This window comes from Silene latifolia, chromosome X, assembly GCF_048544455.1.
Source record: "Silene latifolia isolate original U9 population chromosome X, ASM4854445v1, whole genome shotgun sequence".
Classification (NCBI taxonomy): Eukaryota; Viridiplantae; Streptophyta; class Magnoliopsida; order Caryophyllales; family Caryophyllaceae; genus Silene; species Silene latifolia.
This window is the reverse complement of record NC_133537.1, coordinates 96,929,311-96,940,312: the sequence shown is the minus strand read 5'-3', so window position 1 is coordinate 96,940,312 and position 11,002 is coordinate 96,929,311. Positions and strand designations below refer to the sequence as shown.

The 11,002-nt window shown below is 38.3% G+C and overlaps 1 long non-coding RNA gene across 1 annotated transcript; it reads right to left on the bottom strand.

Moving 5' to 3' along the window:
* Nucleotides 1–2,676: 2,676 nt before the first annotated feature.
* Nucleotides 2,677–5,529, bottom strand: LOC141621507 (uncharacterized). The gene is made up of 5 exons (XR_012532400.1): nt 5,291–5,529; nt 4,901–5,011; nt 4,756–4,812; nt 4,455–4,553; nt 2,677–3,052 (listed from the first exon to the last, which is right to left on the bottom strand). It is a non-coding gene; the product is annotated as an uncharacterized LOC141621507 (long non-coding RNA).
* Between the last annotated feature and the right edge of the window lie 5,473 nt (nt 5,530–11,002).

The following is an 11,002-nucleotide window of genomic DNA, read 5'->3' as shown; positions in this document are numbered from 1 at the left end:
AGCTAGTGACAAAGAAGAAATTGTGCAAAACTCCAAGGATGGAGAACCATCAAAAGAAGAAATTTCAAAGAAAAATGAAGACAAGATCAAGGAGAAGGAGCCCATTGTGATTAGACTTCCTTTTCGGAGTCGTCAAGCCAAGTCCAAATTTGATGACCAACTTGGAAAATTTATTGAAATTGTGAAGAATTTGGAAGTCTCGATTCCTTTCACGGAATTAATCAATCACGTGCCGGCCTATGCAAAATACATGAAAGACATTTTCACAACGAAGAAGTCGATCCAGAAGCTTGAGACTATCACCTTCACTAAGGTGAGTAGTGCAATCCTTCAAGGGAGTTCACCTCCAAAACTCAAAGATCCGGGAAGCTTCTCAATACTGTGTACCATTGGCGAAACCACGATCAACAAAGCCTTATGTGATCTAGGGGCTAGTGTGAGTGTTATGCCGTACTCGGTGAGTAAAAGGTTAGGGATGGGAGAGCTTAAAGGCACCAATATCACACTCCAAATGGTCGATAGATCGACGAAGACACCATTAGGGATATGGGAAGATGTCCCCGTAAGAGTTGGGAAATTTTTCATCCCGGTGGACTTTGTCATTGTTGACATGAAAGAAGACTCCAACATTCCAATCATTCTAGGAAAACCTTTCTTACACACCGCGGGTGCGGTGATTGATGTGAAGCATGGAGAGCTCACTCTAGAAGTGGGAGATGAGAGCATAACTTTCAATCTTGACAAGACCATGAGAGCTCCCCGTTTGCATGAACCATGTTTTATGGTCGATCATTATAGTCGAAAGGATGATAGGAAGAAGTCGGAATTCCAATGGAAGAAGAAAATTGATGATGCTCCATTCAAAGAGCAAGTGAATTGTAACAAAGAGAGCTTGAAAAGCTCACAAAAGTCAAGCAATGAAGAGGATGGCCTCATTGGCCAAGACAAGAAAGTGGGAGAGTTGTCTTTATCAACTCGAGAGATATTTAGTGACCAAGTAGATGAAGTTTGTGGTCTTTGGGACGATGAGCTTGAAGGGATTTTCAATCCCTATATTGGTAATGCTATCGATCGAGACCAACATGAAGCACAAAAAGGGCAAAGATCTATTGAAGATCTTTATCATGATAATGAACAAGCTTTTGACTACTTCTTCAAGGTGTTGAGCAACATCAACAATACCTTGGACATGCCCCCATGACATCTCACTAAGGATGAGAGTTTGGTGGAGTCCTCCCTAAACCACCATTTGTAAATATTTCTAACTCCCTAACATGCATTTTAATTCTTACATTGCATTTTTGTCATTTTTTGGATTTTTATGCTTTGATCAAGGTAATTATCATTTTGAGAGAAGTGAGGGAGGGACTAATGATTTTATTGATGTGTAGTGCTTTAGCTTAGTGTGGGGATAGCATTTGCCTAGGCTATTCATGCCTTAGTAGTGCCCCTACAATGAAGAACACGGGATTTGAAGAATGAAAAATGACACGGGATATGCAAGTGCACGGATGGAACTGAATCCGTGTAGACCAGGGAGAATCTGAGCGTCTTCAAGGGGAATCCGCTCGTCTCCAGGAAATCTGAGCGTCTTTGCCAGAATCCGCCCGTCCATTTTAACTGAAATTTTGAAATTTTGGGACTGTCGAAGAATCCGAGCGTCCTGGTAGAGAAGACGCTCGTCTTCAGAAATCCGCTCGTCTTTGCAAAAAGACGCCCGTCTTTTTGCCAGTGCAAAACAAGAAAGCTTGCTGTCTCAGAATCTGCCCGTCTTCAGCAGAATCCGCTCGTCCTGCAATCAAAAAATCCGAGCGTCCCAGCTGAAAAACGCTCGTCTTTAGGCGAGAATCCTGAACCCAAAATAGGAAGAATCCGAGCGTCCCGAAGGAAAGACGCCCGTCTTCCCCTGCAGTTTCAAAATTTTCGGGTATTTTAAATACCCCTCCCACATTCATTTCTTCATTCATTCATTCAAAACACTACCCATAAACCCCAAAACTCAAAACCCTCATCCTCTCCATCACCAAAACAAGATTTCCTCAACCAAATTCAACAAAATCAAATCCAAACTTCCTTTTAACAACAATTAATCACTCCTCTTCCAACAAAAATCAAACCAAGCACCAAAATCTTCAACCTTTGAGTCGATTTTTGAAATTACAAAGGCAAAACCTTTCATCTTAAAATCGATTTGGGTATACTTGGAAATTGAAGATTTTCACTCTTTTGTTGGTATAATCATCAATGGCAAGGACAAAAGGATCAACAAAGGCACCTAAAGCAAAGGCACTCTCAACAAGACAACAATCACTACTACAAAAACTAAGAAAGAGGATGGTTCAAAACCGTCCTTAATCCTTAAACAAACCGTCCTAAATTCACCCGTCCTCGTTGCCTAAGAGGACGGTTAACAAAAAGTCAAACCGTCCTCTTTAGTTTTTAAAAGCAGGACGGTTGTGTGTTTCAACCGTCTTCTTTTTATTTACAACGAGGACGGGTGTGCGTCTCAACCATCTTGTTTTGGATATATGGCGCGCGTAATTTTTCGCCAAACTTCATGACGCTTTGTCAAGGACCGTCTTCTACACATTTTTTTGAATCAATTTCGCGCGAATTTATCAATATAGCCCGCACGATGTTGGCACACATACATACGTTTTGACATCCAGATTTTTGAAAAAGTAATTTCTTTCATTGATACCCTATACGACAATAGTCATATAGCTTAAATATCATATCCGGATACATTTTAGAAAATCCAGCAAATCTTACAATTATCCTCTAAATACAACCAAACAAAACCAAATAAGTTTAAACCTCCAAAATACAAGCTAACACGGTTGATTTTTGAACACTAATATAACAAAAGTTTCTCCATCCGCACACCATCACATAAACTATCTGATCTAGGTTATATCCAAGCGTTCAGCCTAAATACTTTAGACGTTGCCATCAAATACTTGCGCCTTAAACTGCAATGCATATTTAGTCCAAATTTCCCGCACTCATCAATTTGCTCAACCGAGTATGTCTTTGGAGCTTTAATCATGAACTGCATACAAAGTAACCAAAATACACAATTACAATTATTTACATATCAACACGTGTAATTTATATAAAATGAAGTAAATATTGAAACAAGAGAAACTGATGAAAGGACGTACATTTGGATTAATATATTAATATATCATCCTCTGATGATCTCCAACATACATCGGCAAACATAATATCCATCTAAGACGGTCCCAAAGGGCTACGTAGGACACTAAAATCGAAATGATGTTAACTACAACGCATATACAATAAGCCCACAACAATAAAACATAGACTATTATAATTTAGGAAATAAAAGTATTATTAGTCAAAGAGGTACCTTTATTATTTTCCATTCAAGCGTTTTTGCTGGTGACACCCAAAAAGTGGATCCACAGAGTTTATCTTCGTAATTGCCTTGTGTTAAATATATGTTATAGACTTGGCTTAATTATATTTATTTTACTAAAACAAATGTAAATATATGAAACAATTGCAATTCTTGCATTGTATACATGCTGGACTTACATATTAATTGTATCCTTCAAAAATTTCCGAGGCTCTGGGAACTCCTCGAACACGACCAGGATGTTCGGCCTTGCCAAGCGACTTAGCGAGTATATCTTCTCATCCCTTGGGAACAAATACACCTGCCTTCGCGTCTTTGTTTATTGCTTCCTACACCGATTCATATAAAATAAAATAAAAATCATTGTGTACAAAGTTATCAACACATATATTAGTTTCAACATTTTAAATGTCATACTAACTTACAATTTTCAATTCCATTTCCTTAACATAATCAGTCATATCTCCATTCTCAGACTTGTGAGCCCTTAACCAAGTTAAATATCGATCAACTTTCTCCAATGAGCATCCCTTTGCGGCAAAGTCAACTTTCTAAAAAAAAGTATTTAACTTAAGTTGGCTAAAATAACTCTAGAAGACCAATATAATACATAAGTTAATACGCATTTCACTTCAAATAATCTAGTACGACTTCATCCATATACATTAGTTAACAATTTGACAATGATTGTTATACCAACACTACAAGGAAAAGGGTTGTTATCTTGTGCTGACTTTCTAGATAGACAACAATCGATTGACAAATTTGAACAAGTATAAGAGAAATACACAAAGACACATGCAAGCTTGATCCAGGATTACACTTCACAGAACAAATATTTGCATTCATGTTCATGGTAAGAACTAAGAACATTCCCATCTCGCTTGGTGGACCATACTTTAACCTATTGAAGAGATTAAACAGAACAAAATGCATTACCATGAGCTTCGTGAATGAAGTTTACAGAACATTCAAGTTTTTGTAATATTGTTCTATGCTAAAAAAATAAAATCCTTAGCGGACTAAAATTGCATCTAGTCTAGTCTATATAGTAACGAATTGATTAAAATACCTTACAATCATCACCACCACATATTAGCATTGAGGGTTCAGTCCATGATAAATCCACACTCCAAGCGTGTTTTCCATGCTTCTCATATTCCCCAACACTCTGAAATGGCATAGTCAACATTCAAAAATGGTGTACAAGGCGAGGAAATAATACCATAATATGTGACAGAACACCATGCAAAAGAGAACACTGATGTAAAAAAACTATATGATTGGTATTAACTATTAACATCCTAAACAATTAGAATCCCATCGTAGTCACTACTAGCAATACATTGTTTGGAGTGTTTATTCCAACTCACGCAATGTCAATAGCAGCACAATGAACTTCAGTGAACTTGTGTTGGTTCAATCACTACCTGAAAAAAATAATTACCAAAAACGCTATGTTTACTCGAACATATTGCAACACAAGAGAACGAAACATACAAGATAAAGACTATTGACCGCACACAATTATATAAAGGAGAAATTCTAGCAGAGGAGTACTCAAAGACTTTGATCCGCCTAGATTCACCAGTAGTCGCAAACAAATCATTGTCCCTGTCAAACTCAATACTGCCATGAAAACGAGCACATATCAGAAACAGTCCTGAATTAATTCTTATTAAAGCATGGAGTAAAAAAAAATAGAGGCACATCAATACACAAAACAGGACATAATTGACTACGATTAACCTTCAAGAAAATGATATAATTCCCTAAATTGGCCACAATCAAATACTATCTAATCAAATGGAATGCAAATTACACAAAATTTATAAACCACAAATTTGTATTCCTCAAAATATATACTAATAACTAAAAAAATACGGAGTATAAGAAAAGTATCTGTACCAATGAAGCGAGTAGCCTGCAGGACGGATAGGGTGACGTAACGGCGGCTAGCGGTGGTGTAGATGACCAGCAGAGTGGATAACAAGCGACGGCCTGTGCGTGGTGGTGTCGGGAGGTGTGTCGTCATTGTTTGGGCGAAAGGGTTATGGTAGATTCGATAGAACCGCAACGGGAGAATAGATTGTAGTGGTTTGCGATCAAGGCAAGGGAACGATGGCGTGGTGGTGGCGCTTATCGGCGATGGGTGATACGTGCATTTTATATAGTCTTTTTAGGCCTTTTCATGCACGTATTTCTATGCTTTTATCGTAGTTTTATGCTACGAAATGCCTCGAATATGCTACTTTGGTTTGTTTTGTCTTATTTGCAGGAATGAACCAGAAAGTAGTGAAATCGGGCCTTTGACCGTCCGGTATGCATGCATTTCGAGGAAGAGTGAATTTGGAGCGGAATTATGGCTGTCTTGGGATGTGTGAAGCTGTTTCGGGAGTTAAAAGGACAAGTCAAAGCTAAACTAACGAGATTTTGTAGCTGCTGAAGTCAAGATACACTCGATTGAGTACTTAACTGGTCGATCGAGTTGTTATAGGTCAAGTAATAAGTCGATCGAGTACTTTATATGGTCGATCGGCCAGTTGCCATTTAGTGTTTAGTCGATCGAGTAAGAATTTTGGTCGATCGAACAGTCTGAGCTCTAATTTTGCTCGATCGAGTAGTTTAAAAACACTCGATCGAGTGGATTCGTCTACGGGCTTGGGCTTTCTAGTTTATTTCCGTCATTAGGTTAAATAATTCCTATTTTCTTATAAATAGGAAGGGAGGACGTCTTTTGAAAACTCTCTTCTTATCATCTGACACTGTCAGACGTTAACTTTGCTCTAATACATTGTTCCTGCTACTTTGTTCTTCCTTAATTCCGGATTATTTCAGTAACATTTCTCTCATTTTTTCCTCTCACTCTCTCGGTTTCTGGACCGCACGTTACTTTTCCACTGTTGAATGTTACTTTCTATTTTTCGGATCTATTTCTACTGTAACTTCATCCTTTCCCTTTACTTTTATTTAATGCCTATTTCTTCTTTATCTCTCGCTCTTATCTCTTTTACCATTATGTCTAGCTAATTACCCTGCTAGGATTAGGGTAGTCAATGAATGAATGTTAATTGCTAATGAGGGTTATTAGATCTGTCGTTGTTGTTGTAGTCTATGTTGTTAATCGCTGACCTTAATTGTATCTTGCTAGTTGATTCGAAGAAATTAGCCTTTCAATATTGGTAAACCTTGACCTGGACCGAAAGGTTGGAAGGGGTGAGACCCGCAGTGAGTAATAGGAGGCTTTAGTGAGAGCCAAAGTTAAGCTAATAGCATTTTAGGGTGAATTGAGACCGAAAGGAGATATTCATTGCCCCTTAGACCGACACATCGACTGATTTGTGACCTTACTCTCTTACCTTAGTCTCTTTAGTTTAGTCAAAACATGTCAAAACCCCCAATAGCGACATTAGACAGATAGAATAGACAAGTAGATAGTAAACCTCCTCCCTGTAGAGATCGACCCTACTTACCACTGACTTCTGTTAGTAGTATCTAGGTATTTTATTTTTGGTACATAACGACCGTATGAAATTTTGGCGCCGTTGCCGGGGAGGCAACTATTTATGTATTTGTTTAATTAATGCTTTTTTAACCTCGGGGATTTTTCCCTTGAGGTCGTTCTAATCTTTTTCTTTAGTCTTTGTTTTGATAGGCCTTACAGGTACTACCTAGACAGTTCTAGGGGAAAGATTGTCAAAGGGAAGGCTTGAGTACCTTTGACCCATCAAATATGTCCCATTATATATGGCGCAGTGTGATTTCTTGCGAGAGATGTGGTTCTGTGAGCACAATGCACCCTTTGCATGGCAGAAACTGACGAGGTCCTCGAGTTCAGGCTTTGAAGTCGAGCTAGTCAAGCAGCTGTAGTTGTGCTGCTACATCCACCCTATCAATGGCCACCGCAACAAGATCCTCCTGATATACGGAAAGAAGAGATTGCGGAGCTGAAATCTCTGTTGGAGACACTTGCATCCCAAGTGCAAGAAGATGATAGACACACTTGTGCGCGATTTGATAAGCTCGAGTCCGAAATAGCTCAGTTAATTGCTGAGTCGGATAGTTGGCAACCAGAAGAGGTATACTGTAGTGAGATCGGTTTTCCCCATGAAGAAACCGTGTTGCCCAATCGAGGATGAATTTTATGACTCGGACGACGAGTTTCTATCATATTTCAATAGTCTACACGAAGATTTCAGCGCTGTACAGGAAGAATCACTCGATCGAGTGACTTATATTAGTCGATCGAGTTAATTTACAGAAGAAAGTTCTCGATCGAGCGATATTTCTACTCGATCGAGTGAAATGCAGGAGGAAAGTACTCGATCGAGTAATAATTCTGCTCGATCGAGTGAGTTGGCCAGTGAGAGCATTGATACGTCACTTGGGTTCGTTTTAGACGACAATTTTGATGATGATAATGGATACGGTGAGTCGCCCCTATTCAAGGCCGAGTTGGATGCACTTGAAGTCGCGATTTACGGGACGAAATCCACCGAGAAGGGTGACGAAGGGACAACTGAGTCGGTAATTGCTCCTAGCACGGAAGAGGTAATAAATTCCTTTATCTATTATTCCATCGTTGAGAGCAACCTACCTGAGGTAATTAGCGATAATTTTATTATTGTTAATATTCAAAGTACGCTACCTCGTTTGACTCGTGATTTTAATGCTATACCCCCTTCCATGTGGACGTTTAATTTAATGATTTTTCACCGTCCTTGTCATTTCAATTTTGTTAATCTAAAACGGAGCCCTAACTTATTGTCAATTGCTCCTGCGCTCCTTTATTTTGTGGATAAATTTAGGAGCTCTCATAGGAAATTTGTTAGACTTAAACAGTTAAACATTTTTATTTCCTATTTCTTTATTCCACTGTGGTGCTACTTACATTTCTGTGTAGCACATGCGCAGATGTATGATTTAATGTTGCGCGCTTTGAGCTGTTTTGATTATGACTGATTAGAGAGGCTCGAAGAAAAGAAGGTCGAGCCGACTGATCAAGCTTAGCGCTACCCGGGAGGCAACCCGGAGTTTTTATTTTGCATTTTTATTTCATTTCAATTGTAATAAATGGTTTTCGTACCATAAACTATATCAGTATGCTTGTTTTGTTAGTTTGCGGGCTGTTTTTATTGCGTTTTGCAGGAATACACTATGGATCACTCGATCGAGTACTTTTTGTAATCGATCGAGCACTTTTGCTGATAAATCCTCTCGATCGAGCGGTTGTTCTACTCGATCGAGCACTGAAAGAGAGAACTACTCGATCGACCTAATTTCCTTTCGATCGAGCAGTTTTGGATGCCCAACCCACTCGATCGACCACTGTTCGAGTGCCATCGAGTGTTTTTGACTTGGATTAGCTTCTTGTGATGGTATTCCGGGCCTTTAGCAACCTCCCATGTTCATGGCTGGTTTGGAGAGGTCCCTCTTTCAAGTATCTTGTAAGCTTTCCGTATTTATTCTCTTCTTCCTTTAGTTTGCAATTCCTTTCCATGTTTTGGTACAATGGGGGCATTGTACGGTTTGGTTTGGGGAGGTTATGCATCCATATCTGTGTCTGCATATTGTTTTTATTGCATCTCTATTATCATATTTAATTTATGTATACATTGTCTGTTATTTTTATAAAATTCAAAAAAAATCTCATAAAAATTGAAAAATTAGAAAAATTCAAAAATTTCACGTTTATTTTTGCATATAGGTTGAGTCGGAACGGTGGATTTCATTGACGAAATTGCACTGTAATTTGTCTTTTTGCTTAAGCCTTGCATTAATTAATATCTTTTAGCTTTATCTTTTGCATATCTACAAGTTAATGTTGAATTTAGCTGAACGAATAGACTTGACCTGAAATTTTGGCAACCTACTTATATATTCTAAGGATTAGAGCCGTATAAACTGGTGTCATTTATGACCGGTTTCATGTAGGATTATGAGTAGTTACTCCTTGCATAGCATGTTCATTAATTTGCACGTATATGAAATTCAATTGCTTTTTGCCTTCTTACATTCGGGTTAGTTGTTGGTGTCACATGCAGGGAGGTGCTTACAAATTTCCTTTTCTTTCATTTTTACCCATTTAACTCCACATTAGCCAAATTTGCCTGTTGACCCTTAGCTACATTCCAAATTTAGCCTGCCTTGTCAAGCTAGTTTAGATTGTTTTGCGGTATATAATTTATTGTGCCAAGTTTGGCTTGTATCTCATTGATTCGGAGTTGTTATTTTATGAAGAAAATGAGGTTGATTAAAAATAAAAAAAAATAAGATGAAAAATGAAAAAAAAAAAAAACAGAAAAAGCGTGAAAGAAAAAAAAAGAAGAAACCGAAAAAATAGAAAGAAAAGAAGAAAAAAAAGATGTTGTTTGATGAGATGGTTTCGCTCCTATGCTTTATTTACATTTATTGAGGAGTATTTTCAGTTCGGTTTGGTGAGTTTTGTGCCAAATGAAGGGCATGTGCTTAATTCATAACTGAGTTGGAAATGGATGTTGTTATATGGTTCTGTTTAGGTACTAGCTTGATCACCTATACCTCCACATTCCCATAAATGTTTTGGCTTTTCTTACCCATTGCCTCACTTTACCATATTTTTGTAAGCTCTCACCGTGATGGACCTTGTTTGGTTGGAATGTGTGTACGATAGCTAGAATTGTCTATCATATTAGTTGCATACATGTTTATGTGGGTCGCAGTTTAGGTGAGCGACTATTTTTCTTTCTCTCTTACATATATATATGTTCACCCTTTGCTTCATGAGAGAAGAGTGACCCGTGAGAGTCCAATTTTAAAGGTCTTGCAAGGTCGACGGTTCAGCTTTATTATAAACATCTTACAACTCGTTTGCATTTGACTATTTGCTATAAGTGCTAGTTTGCTTGCATTAAATTGGTTTAAGTGGGCATTTGTAGCTAGCTCTGAGTTATCTTTTCCATTCCATTAGTTTGCATTTAGTTTACTCGAGGACGAGTAAAGGTTTAGTTTGGGGAGATTTGATACGTGCATTTTATATAGTCTTTTTAGGCCTTTTCATGCACGTATTTCTATGCTTTTATCGTAGTTTTATGCTACGAAATGCCCCGAATATGCTACTTTGGTTTGTTTTGTCTTATTTGCGGAATGAACCGAAAGTAGTGAAATCGGGCCTTTTACCGTCCGTTTTGCATGCATTTGGAGGAAGAGTGAATTTGGAGCGGAATTATTGCTTTGTCTTGGGATGTGTGAAGTTTGTTTTCGGGAGTTAAAAGGACAAGTCAAAGCTAAACTAACGAGATTTTGTAGTCAGCTTGAAGTCAAGATCCACTCGAACAAATACTTAACTGGTCGATCGAGTGGTTTTAGGTCAAGTAATAAGTCGATCGAGTACTTTATATGGTCGATCGACCAGTTGCTTTTTAGTGTTTAGTCGATCGAGTAAGAGTTTTGGTCGATCGAACAGTCTGAGCTCTGAGTTTGCTCGATCGACTAGTTTAAAACCACTAGATCGAGTGGCTTCGTCTACGGGCTTGGGCTTTCTAGTTTATTTCCATCATTAGGTTAAATAATTCCTATTTTCTTATAAATAGGAGGGGAGGACGTCTTTTGAAAACTCTCTCCTTATCATCTGACACTGTC